The following is an 11423-nucleotide window of genomic DNA, read 5'->3' on the forward strand; positions in this document are numbered from 1 at the left end:
GCTCTAAGGCTGTGGATTTCATTGTTGTAGTAGCTGTGCCCAGATTAATGCAATGACTTGAAAGGAACTCAAGTTTTTAACAGAAGTCCTAGAGGAAATGGTAACTTTCCTCAAGGATCTATGACTGTCAATAAGACAAGGGACAAATACTAGCTTGAATCTAAACAAGGAGAGGCAATCAGATAAACCCATACTGGAATGCATTCTGCACAACACTTAACTGGATCCTTAAAAACTGCCAGTGTCATCCCAACTGGCATTAACTGACATGCATGTTGATGGTTTTATTATGAAGACCAAGGGCTACAGGCCTTAAAAACTGGATTTTGGAGCACATGACAAATGATAATCATCATGGCTGGGGAAAAGTATGTTTCTAAGAATGTAACCATGGACAGAGTTTGCAATTTGTTTCTCCTCTAGAATCCCTTTGAAAAGATTCTTTGGTGTTCAGAATTTTTAAATGACAGAGATATATTTATAATGTTGATCTAGTGTATCTCTAACACTGTTCCTCATTCTCAGGGTTTTTTTTTTTTTTAATTCCTAATCACTGGAAACGTCTATAAGCAAAACCAATAATTGTTACCTAGATTCTATTCAAAAACTAGTTATTAACTTTTTTTAGACCAATGAAGTAATAATCTGGCTAGATCCAGCAATCAATATGACTTGTTTTTCTAGATGATGCTGATCATAGCCAACCAACTTTGGAAGTGAAACAGAATGTACTTTATAAAGGATCAGCAAAATTCTTTGACTCAATAGTACTAAAAATAAACATTTTAAATATAAAAAGTTGTCAGTGTCATAAAAGATAAAAAGAGGCTGGAATACCAAAGCCCAAGGAAATAGGATGAGTAAATGCAATATGTGATCCTTGATTAAACCCTAAATCCAAATATATATATATATACTCACACACACACACATATATATACCTACACATATATAGTCATATATATGACATTATTAATATAACTGGAGAAATTAGAATATAAAATGCATATTGAAAAATAAGAGTATCAGTGTTACATTTCTTGAGTATTGCCATTATATAGTGATTATGTAGAATAACATAGGAAATATATGCTGAACTATTTAGGGGTGAGGTGATTAATATCTGAAACTTATATCCAAATGATTCAGTAAGCTAATAATAATTGTAGAAATAATCATTTGTACATATGGCCAAATATTAATAATTCATGAATCTAGCTGAATCTAGATGGAGAGTATATGAAGGCTCTTTGTAATGTTCTCACAATATTTCTGTAAATCTGAAATTTTGTTTTCATAAAATATTGGAAAATAACTAGTAGAAAACACACATTACTGTCTTTAGACATTAAGATAGGGAAAATATTTTTAAATTGATAAGAAAGGATTGATATATTTTACTATGTTAAAATTAAAAAGTTCTGCTCATTAAAAAAAGCCTAATCTTGTTTAGTACATTTTGTTAATTTTTATTAACCATCTGACTCTTCCCTTTAGAGCTGTAGATTCTGTGGAGGCATGTTTTTTTTTTTTTTTGCATTTTTTTTTTTTTTTTTTTACTGGTTTATTCCTAGTTCCTACGTTGGTGTTAGCACATAGTAGGAAGTCAAATATATGATGACTTGGTTACTAAAGAAATAAATGAATGAATTATACAGTTAAATTCTAATATTAATTAGTAATCCTTTCTAGCCAAATTATAAAGCAGTTGGCTTAAAGCTCAACATTCAGAAAACGAAGATCATGGCATCCAGTCCCATCACTTCATGGGAAATAGATGGGGAAACAGTGGAAACAGTGTCAGACTTTATTTTTCTGGGCTCCAAAATCACTACAGGTGGTGACTGCAGCCATGAAATTAAAAGACACTTACTCCTTGGAAGGAAAGTTATGACCAACCTAGATAGCATATTCAAAAGCAGAGACATTACTTTGCCAACAAAGGTTCATCTAGTCAAGCCTATGGTTTTTCCTGTGGTCATGTATGGATGTGAGAGTTGGACTGTGAAGAAGGCTGAGCACCGAAGAATTGATGCTTTTGAACTGTGGTGTTGGAGAAGACTCTTGAGAGTCCCTTGGACTGCAAGGAGTTCCAACCAGTCCATTCTGAAGGAGATCAGCCCTGGGATTTCTTTGGAAGGACTGATGCTAAAGCTGAAACTCCAGTACTTTGGCCACCTCATGCGAAGAGTTGATTCATTGGAAAAGACCCTGATGCTGGGAAGGATTGGGGGCAGGAGGAGAAGGGGATGACAGAGGATGAGATGGCTGGATGGCATCACTGACTCGATGGACGTGAGTCTCAGTGAACTCTGGGAGTTGGTGATGAACAGGGAGGCCTGGCGTGCTGCGATTCATGGGGTCGCAAAGAGTCAGACATGACTGAGGGACTGATCTGATCTGATCTGATGGTTCAATGGACTTGATTAAGGTCTCTTTTGACCAACAGTTCTGGAACCCCAGACAACATATTAAAAAGCAGAGGCATCACTTAGCTGACAAAACTCTGTATAGTCAAAGCTAGGGTTTTTCCAGTAGTCACGCATCGGTGAGAGTTGAACCATAAAGAAGGCTGAGAGCCGAAGAATTGATATTTTCAAATTGTGAAGCTGGAGAAGACTCTTGAGAGTTCCTTAGACTGCAAGGAAATCAAGCCAGCCAATCCTAAAGGAAATCAACACTGAACTGGATTGGACTGATGCTGAAGCTGAAGTCATTGAAAGGATGGTCATTGGAAGGACTGATGCTGAAGCTGAAGCTCCGATCCTTTGTCCATCTGATGTAAAGAGCTGACTTATTGGAAAAGACCCTGATGCCAGAAAAGATTGAGGGTAGGAGGAGAAGGACGCAACAGAGGATGAGATGGTTGGATGGCATCATCGACTCAATGGATGTGAGTTTGAGCAAATTCCAGGAGATGGTGAAGAACAGGGAAGTCTGGTGTGCTACAGTCCATGTGGTCACAAAGAGTCAGACATGACTGAGTGACTGAACAATAACAACTGAATTATGTCATTTAATCCTATCACTTAATCTTGAAAATTGCTCTGGTGACAGATTGTCTGGACTCAAATTCTAATACTCTCATTAATTAACTACAGAACAGTGATCATATACAAGTCACATAAATTCACTAAGCCACAATTTTCCTATCTTTAAAACTGGGGGAAATGATAGTAACCACTTCCTAGGCTTGTTCTCAATAGTAAATAAAATCATATACATAAAACAAAGTGTTGGGCTCATGCAGGTACTCAGCTGATATAAGCTGCTGGGCTGATGTGGCTTAGAGTACTGGATCTTGCCCTTCCCAGCTCCCCATCATCACCTATCCTGTTTCCACTGCATGTCTGGTGCTCCAGTCACTGTGAACCTCTTTCCCCTGAATATCCATGCTCTCCCTCTCCTATAGGTCATTTCATATGCTACTCCCAGGACCTAGAACATCCTTCCTCTAATTTCTTATCTAATTGCTATCATTGTGTATATCTAATCTCAGAAATCTTTCCTTTGGTGGATAAGTTCCCTACTTCCTTTTTTTTAATTAATTAATTTTTAGTGGAGTATAGTTGCTTTACAATGTTGTGTTAGCTTCTTGTTGTTCAGTCACTAAATCCTATCTGCCTTTTTGCAACCCTGTGAACTACAGCATGCCATGCCTTCACTATCTCCCAGAGCTTGCTCAAACTCATGCCCATTGAGTCAGTATGCTATCCAACCAACTAATCCTCCTGCCCTCAATCTATCCCAGCATCAGGCTCTTTTCCAATGAGTCGGCTCTTCCCATCAGGTGGCCAAAGGATTGGAGGAGCTTCAGCATCAGTCCTTCCAATGAATATTCAGGGTTGATTTCCTTTAGGATAGACTGGTTTGATCTCCTTGCTGTCCAAGGGACTCCCAAGAGTCTTCTCCAGTACCACAATTTGAAGCATCAGTTCTTGCACTGCACAGCAAAAATGAATTGGCCATATATATACACATATCCCCACCATTTTGGCCTTCCCTCCCATTTAGTACACCACAGTGCATTAAGTAGAGTTCCCTGGGCTATACAATATGTTCTCACCAGTTGTCTAGTTCTCATCCTTTGTTTAGTGTAGGCAATCCTCACACTCACATAATTTCCTCATGGCCAGACACTACTGAATAAGAACTCAATGTGTATTAAATGAAAGAATTGCAGCACATCCCCAGCATACCTACACAGGTATGTTGCACATTCCTAAAGTGTTCTATGGAGAAGCTGAAAGACTAGCAGAAACTTAAGGGTTGCTAAAGAGTGTTTTCCTTCCTTCTCATTTATTCTCTGGGCTAATACTGATCCTTCTCTGTCATGCCCTTGGGTTAGAGGGAACCATTCATTTGCTCCTTGACCAATCTTCATGTACAGGTCTCCTCCCTGACTTGAAAAAAATATATAGGGTTAGGTTTTCAGTGACTTTAAGCAGACTTCCTTGACAAAGAATACTCAGCAAAACTTTCCTGCCCACACTCAAAGCAGGATCGCGCAGCTCCAGGATTTGGACTGTTGGAAAGCTAACAACAATTCAGCATGTGCGACTGTTTTGTTCCTTGGTGAATCATAGAGTCTGGCACCTGGGCTGATAATGTCCTATTAATATGAAGTATGAGTATCCACGCATGCAGGAGTAAAGAACGATTTGCCTTCTAGCACTGTTACCTTGACAGGAGGTATCTTTGAAGATGACCTCTTGCCTAGAGAGGTAGAAAAACATTGGCAAGACAAAGTGTTTCCCTCCGGGCACTCTGTTACCTCTACTGCCCTCTTGGCTTGATTTCTATTCCTTGTATTATGAACAGGTTGTCCTCCCTCCTGTCTGCGTAGAGCTGCTGTCCCCTCTGTCCAGATTGCCTTCCAGGGCAGACACCCAAGCTTCAAGGACTCACAGTCAGTACTGAGACCATCCTATCCCCCTGTGGCTCAGCAGTAAAGAATACACCTGTGTCCTCTTTCCCGGCTGGAACCATGGTGGACGGAGAAGAGAAGAAAAAGAAGGTTCCTACTGTGCCAGAAACCTTTAAGAAAAAGTGGAAGAATTTCACAGAGCTTAAGATCAAGCAACTGAGAAAGAAGTTTGCCCAAAAGATGCTTCGAAAGGCAAGGAGGAAGCTTATCTATGAAAAAGCTAAGCATTACCACCAGGAATACAGGCAGATGTACAGAACTGAAATTCGAATGGCTAGGATGGCACGAAAAGCCAGCAACTTCTATATACCCGCGGAACCCAAATTGGCATTTGTCATCAGGATCAGAGGTATCAACAGTGTGAGCCCAAAGGTTCAAAAGGTGCTGCAGCTCCTTCACCTCCGGCAGATCTTCAACGGCACCTTTGTGAAGCTGAACAAGGCATCAATTAACATGCTGAGAACTGTGAAGCCATACATTGCATGGGGGTACCCAAATCTGAAGTCTGTAAATGAGTTGATCTACAAGCGTGGTTATGGAAAATCAACAAAAAGCGAATTGCCCTGACAGACAACGCATTGATTGCTCGATCTCTTGGGAAATATGGAATCATCTGCATGGAGGATCTGATTCATGAGATCTATACCATTGGGAAACGTTTCAAAGAAGCAAACAACTTCCTGTGGCCCTTTAAATTGTCTTCTCCACTAGGTGTAATGAAGAAAAAGACCACCCATTTTGCAGAAAGTGGAGATGCTGGCAACAGGGAAGACCAGATCAACAGGCTTATTAGAAGGATGAACTAAGGTATCTACCAGGATTATTTTTGTAATCTGGTTAAGAAACAATTGAAACAAACAAACAAAGGAATATACCTGTGATGCAGGAGACTTCGGTTTGATCCCTGGGTTGGGAAGATCCCCTGGAGAAGGAAATGGCAACCCACTCCAGTATTCTTGCCTGGGAAATCCTATGGGCAGAGGAACCTGGAGGACTATAGTCCACAGGGTCACAAAGAGTCAGACACGATTGAGCAACTGAGCATGCTGCACATATGTGTATCTGAGGTGGGGAATCACAGATTCACTTGGACCTGAGCTTTGCTGACTTTGAATGGTCTACATATCTGAGGGGTATGAAGCTGGTCTTCTCACAGTGAGTTTGTGAGGGTAAACAATAACAAGCAAATCACCTAAACTGAACAAAATATCAAAGACAAAATGCTGCAGAAGAGAATATAGATGTTAGAGGCAGACAAAGCAATTCTTAGCCAGAAATTGACCAAAATGTCATATTGTATCATCTATCCCATTATTCTAATTGTTTCATCAGGGTTTATAGAGGCAGAAAATTCTTACATTTCATTCAGTTGAAGAAACAATTAATAAGCAACAACTGTATGCCAGTAATCTGTAACAACTGTAGAAGAGAAAATAATACAAAGCCTGGTGCTGCCTTTGACAAATAAGAAACAACACAAAGAACCGTTACTCTAGTCATAATCCCATCTTTATCAGTCCATTTACAAAAACTCTTTTTCTCTCCTTAGAGTTTATCTATTTCATATGTGTGTGTGTGTGTGTGTGTGTGTGCTTGTGCTGTCATTCAGTAGTGTCCAACTCTTTGCGACCCCATGGACTGTAGCCTGCCAGACTCTTCTGTCCATGGGGATTCTCCATGCAAGAATACTGGAGTGGGTTGCCATGCCCTCCTCCATGGGATCTTCCCAAACCAGGGACTGAACCCAGGTCTGTATTTCAGGTGAATTCTTTACCATCTGAGCCACCAGGGAAGCCCAAGAATACTGGAGTTGGTAGCCTATCCCTTCTCCAGGATATCTTCCCAACCCAGGACACATAGATATAGATATAGATAGATAGATATACAGGCTTCCCAGGTAGCTCCATGGTAAAGAATCCACTGGCCAATGCAGAAGACATGAGTTCAATCCCTGGGTGAGGAAAATCCCCTGGAGAAGATAATAACAACCCATTCCAGTATTCTTGCCTGGGAAATCCCATGGACAAAGAAGCGTGATGGGCTACAGTCCATGGGGTTGGAAAGAGTCAGACACAACTGAGCAACTAAACAACAACAAAAAGAAACAATAACACTATAGTAGACTTCACAGGTCTTAGATGATGACTGGTCCCCAATAGATGATAGTCACTGATATGATTAATAATGGGAAGCTTGGATTTCCTGAAAGATGGTCTAAGGCAAAGAATAAAACAAAATTCTCATTAAAATTTTCCAAGATTTTTTCTATGAGACCTTTAGCCATATTAACCTAAGAACACCCAAGTATTTCCTTTTAGATCCTCCTGGCATCACACCTCTATGTACCATCCCTTGTCCTGAAACCATCAGCTGCCCCAGGACTTCCCTCCTTTCTCTCTACTGGCATGGCCACTCCTGCTGTCATTATGCCCATTAAGGAAGCATTCGCTTGGATTCCTAAACTGAGAACCCTATATTCCTAATGTTATAACCCTCAAGTCACCGAAGATACTGTATAAGCCCTCAAGACAGAGTGTACATTCTTTTATTAGCGCTTGAGATCAGCTTCAACCAGAAGCTTACAAAAAAAAATCCCTGAATGCGTCAGATCCCATACTCCTATACACTTTGTCCACCTTGTCATCACAACACAAAACAGGCTTCAAGATTATTCAGGTCAGCCAACAAATACTGCTGGAAGTAATTTTATCACACTCACATTTCTCAATAGTAACTCTACACCAGTTTCTAATAATACCAACCATTCTGGGCCAGGTGACCTTGGAGACCTCAAGGTCTGAGTAACTTTGGCTTCAGTAGTTTCAACCTCTCTGAACTCTAGTGAGTCCAGTCAGGAAGAAATGGCTCTAATTATGATAATTTATTTGTTTATAGTTTAGAGCTTTGCCTTTATAGCCTGGGTAATTGGGGTCGATTTTGAAATATAGCAGTTGAAACAGAATAAATGGAAGATTAGTTTGCACACTTTACAAACCAGCCTGATTTTAAAATTTGCCAGAGATCCCAGAAGGATGCAGGAAATGATTAGAAATTAGCCAGAATCTTGAGCAAGCAGGAAAAATATTATCCAGGTGGACACAGTACACTGAGGCAAAACATATTCTCTCATGCCTAGAAACAAACAAATAGGCATATGAGCAGTAAAATCAGAAATAATAGAACACATAAGCTAGAAGGATCTAGAGATAAGCTAGATGACTGTTCTGCAGAGAAAACTGAAGCCCACAAATGTACTCTGTCCAAAGGAAATCAACCTTGAATACTCATTGAAAGGACTAATGCTGAAGCTGATACTACAACTCTTAGGCCTCCTGATGAGAAGAACTGACTCATTGGAAAAGACCCTGATGCTGGGAAAGTTTGAAGGCAGGAGTAGAAGGGGCTCGAGAGGACGAGATGGTTGGATGGCATCATCGACTCAATAGAGATGAGTTTGAGCAAGCTCTGGGAGATAATGAAGGACAGGGAAGCCTGATGTGCTATAGTCCATGGGGTCAAAAAGAATCAGACAGGACTTAGCAACTGAACGACAACAATACAGTTAGATAATGACAAAGCTCAGAACTAATATCTCCTGGTTCTCCTTCTGGTGCCCTTTCTGGTATATCAGAAAGTTGTCTACTGTCAGGGTAACTTAACTCCTTCCCTTGGAGCAACAGACCCTTAGGTAAGAGAAGGCATTGTCCCCTTCAAAAAGAGGTGATTTAACAAAACATGGGGTTTCTCAGCAGTCCCACAGCTCAAAGGAAGGCAGCTGTGTTAGCAGACATGTGAGTTGTATTAGCAGAGGCATTAGTACCTCCATCTACCGGTTCCACCATATCAAATTCAGGACTGCCAAGGATGCAGAGTTTTCTAAGGAGACACCTGGGGACCATCAGATGATGCAGAAAATATTGTTTACTCTCTCCGGGAAACATGATATAGTCACAACAGAATCCCAGTTACTTGCATAGGAAGAAGCTTCTGACTTTCCCTCTGCAAAGGCAAATTCCTGCTACAGATTCAATGCCCAGAGCATAGACATTAGAAACCAGAGTGTGTATCACATATTAGAGTATACTTCTGGCCATGAGGCTGGGAGAACACTACCAGAGCTAATGTTTAACCTGAGAGCTGATTCATTCATTTCACAAATATTTCTTGAGTATATCATGTTCTGTTCTACTTATTACAAAAACAATGAAATCTGGACCTTATATCAGTTCAGTTCAGTTCAGTCACTCAGTCGTGTCCGACTCTTTGCAACCCCATGAATTGCAGCACGCCAGGCCTCCCTGTCCATCACCAACTCCTGGAGTTCACTGAGACTCACGTCCATCAAGTCAGTGATGCCATCCAACCATCTCATCCTCTGTCGTCCCCTTCTCCTCCTGCCCCCAATCCCTCCCAGCATCAGAGTCTTTTCCAATGAGTCCACTCTTCGCATGAGGTGGCCAAAGTACATATTTACTGAGTTCCGACAGTGCTCTGGATGCTAAAGATACAGTCTGGATGGTTTTTTGTCACTCCCACCTCTATAATCCTACACCTTACTGTTTGCAGCTCTATAAAGGCCTAGTTTGATTTTTGATATTTATTTGTATATATTGGCTTTCCTAGAATATTACTCCTCCAAGGTACAAAATGGAGATTTCTTCATGATAGCTAAATAAAGAGGCAAATCTGTTAGCAATTGCCAGAGACAAATAAGATTTATGGTGATCTGTTGATCAGTTTAACAAGTACAGGTTGTTGTTGTTCAGTGGCTAAATTATGTCTGACTATTTGTGACTCCATGGATTGCAGTACACCAGGCATCCCTAGCCTTCACTGTCTCCCAGAGTTTGCTCAAACTCATGTCCATTGAGTTGGTGATGCCGTCCAACCATCTCATCCCCTGTCACCCCCTTTTCTTCCTGCCTACAATCTTTCCCAGCATCAGGGTCTTTTCCAGTGAGTTGGCTCTTCACATCAGGTGGCCAAAGTATTAGAGCTTTAGCATCAGTCCTTCCAGTGAATATTCAGGGTTGATTTCCTTTAGGATTGACTGGTTTGATCTCCTCGCAGTCCAGGAGACTCTCAAGAGTCTTCTCCAGCACCACAATTTGAAAGCATCAATTCTCTGGTGCTCAGCCTTCATTGGTTGCTTATCTACTGTGTGTTTAGCATCATGCCAGGTGCTTTGGGGTATTGTTAAGGGCTGAATGTTTATGTCCTCCCCATGTTGAAGTCTAATCTCCAGTATCATTGAATAGGAAGTGGGGACTTTGGGGGATTATTAAGTCATGAAGCGAGCCCTCATAATGAGATTAGTGCTCTTATAGAAAAGGCCAGAGAACTAGCTAGCTCTTTCCACCACGAGAAGATATACCTGAAGTCAGCTATCTGCAACTCAGAAGAGAGTCTTCACGAGAACCCAGCAGTCCCAGCACCATAATCTTAGACTTTCAGCCTCTGGAACTGTAAGAAATAAATTTCTGTTGTTGACAAGTCACCTACTTCAGGGTGTGTTGTTTTAGCGGCCTGAGCTGACCAAAGTTGTACACCTAAAAGTTGGATACCCTTTCCTTCAAAGGTTTGCAATCTTTTGAGGGGTTTTGGAAGAAGGAGAAAAAAATGAGCATCACCATAATCCCATGCTAAATTAAAGTAATTAAATCAGAAAATGCAATAATCCTACCAGATATTTGGTAAAGGTAGAGAACACTGTAGCTGAAAAGACATCACAAGGAAGGTGAGACTTCAGCTAGTCTTGAGTGGGTAATCAATGAATCAGAGAGAGGGTTGGAAATTTAGGTGACAGGATAAAAAGCACAAAGGAAAGCACAGAAACAGGAAGGAAGAGGAACGGAATCTAAAGTGGAGGATAGGGTTTAAGCAGAGATAGAAGTTTGCTTATTTTTACCACTGTTGCTAATTTCTGAGGTGCAACCAAAGTCAGATTGGGACTGCCTTCTATATCTCTCTGCATTTCTGGTTTTACAAAATTTTCCAATAGCCAATCTAGACAGACTCTATTCAGGGCCCTCCCAGTCAAAATTGGTATTGGGAGGAATACCTTTACCTTCCGTAATTGCAGAAATTAGGGAAATGTTTTGGCATTCTATAGTGAAAGCAGTGATTCTCAAACTTTAGTTCGCATCAGAACTTGGAAGCTTGTTAAAATACAGATTACTGGGCCACTCCTTCAGAGTTTCTGATTCAATATGTCTTGTTTGGGCCTGAGAATACACATTTTTTTTCTTTTCTTCTAATATTTATTTATTTGGCTATGCCAGGTCTTGGCTGTGGCATGCAGGATCTTCAATCTTCTTTGTAGCATGCAAATCTTCAGTTGCAATATGTGAGACCTATCTTCGTTGCAGCAAGTAAACTCTTAGTTGTGGCATGCAAAATCTAGTTCCCTGACCAGGATCAAACCCAGGTCCCCTGCATTGGGAGCATGGACTCTTAGCCACTGGACCACCAGGAAAGCTCTGAGAATATACATTTC

The 11423-nt window shown here is 40.8% G+C and overlaps 1 pseudogene; it reads left to right on the forward strand.

Annotated features, from left to right (window-relative positions):
* Positions 1–4972: 4972 nt before the first annotated feature.
* On the forward strand, positions 4973–5779 carry LOC102390230 (annotated as a pseudogene).
* The last annotated feature ends 5644 nt before the right edge of the window (positions 5780–11423 follow it).

Source organism: Bubalus bubalis, chromosome 3 (assembly GCF_019923935.1).
Source record: "Bubalus bubalis isolate 160015118507 breed Murrah chromosome 3, NDDB_SH_1, whole genome shotgun sequence".
In the NCBI taxonomy this organism is placed as follows: domain Eukaryota; kingdom Metazoa; phylum Chordata; class Mammalia; order Artiodactyla; family Bovidae; genus Bubalus; species Bubalus bubalis.